The sequence below is a fragment of the Arachis hypogaea genome, chromosome 14 (genome assembly GCF_003086295.3).
Source record: "Arachis hypogaea cultivar Tifrunner chromosome 14, arahy.Tifrunner.gnm2.J5K5, whole genome shotgun sequence".
Classification (NCBI taxonomy): Eukaryota; Viridiplantae; Streptophyta; class Magnoliopsida; order Fabales; family Fabaceae; genus Arachis; species Arachis hypogaea.
The window spans coordinates 92,833,004-92,834,055 of NC_092049.1; the positions used below are offsets into that span (position 1 = coordinate 92,833,004).

Consider the following 1,052-nt stretch of genomic DNA (forward strand, 5'->3'; position numbering starts at 1 on the left):
AAGCATGTCAGAAGGACACTTTTTGGTCAACTGTTTGTATCTTTCCCAAGCTTCATAGAGGGATTCACCATCTTTTTGTTTGAAGGTTTGAACATCCACTCTAAGCTTGCTCAGCTTTTGAGGAGGAAAGAACTTGGCTAAGAAAGCCATGACCAGCTTATCCCAAGAGTTCAGGCTATCTTTAGGTTGAGAGTCCAACCATATTCTAGCTCTGTCTCTTACAACAAATGGGAAAAGCATGAGCCTGTAGACTTCAGGATCTACTCCATTAGTCTTGACAGTATCACATATCTGCAAGAATTCAGTTAAGAACTGAAAAGGATCTTCAGATGGAAGTCCATGAAACTTGCAGTTCTGCTACATCAGAGAAACTAATTGAGGTTTCAGCTCAAAGTTGTTTGCTCCAATGGCAGGAATGGAGATGCTTCTTCCATGTAAATTGGAATTAGGTGCAGTAAAGTCACCAAGCATTCTCCTTGCATTATTATTATTTTCGGCTGCCATATCCTCTTCCTGTTTGATAATTTCTGACAGGTGCTTGCTGGTTTGTTGTAATTCATCTTCTCTTAGTTTCTTCTTCAGAGTCCTTTCAGGTTCTGGATATTCTTGTCCTTGCTCCTGCTCATATGACAAAGAAGAGGGCACAGAATAATAATAATAGAGATCCTTTTTTTTTTGAGTAAGGGAGAGATGTTAGTAGATGAATAAATAAATAGAAGGATATGAGAGAGAAGAAAATTTTCGAAAATAATTTTTGAAAAGGAGTTAGTGATTTTCGGAAATGGTTTTTGAAAAATGTTAGTAATTTTCGAAAATTGTTTTAAAATCAAAGATTAAAATAATTAGTTAATTAAAAAGAAATTTTTGAAAAAGGGGGAAGATATTTTCGAAAATAGAGAGAGAGAGTTAGTTAGGTAGTTTTGAAAAAGATAAGAAATAAACAAAAAGTTAGTTAGTTAGTTGAAACAATTTTTGAAAAGATAAGAAGTTAGGAAGTTAGAAAAGATATTTTGAAATCAAATTTTTGGAAAAGATGAGATAAGAAGATATTT

General features: G+C 33.8%; 1 non-coding gene across 1 annotated transcript; it reads left to right on the forward strand.

The window, feature by feature from the left end:
* On the forward strand, positions 1-108 carry LOC112745210 (small nucleolar RNA R71). The gene has a single exon (XR_003173149.1). It is a non-coding gene; the product is annotated as a small nucleolar RNA R71 (small nucleolar RNA).
* Positions 109-1,052: the final 944 nt, after the last annotated feature.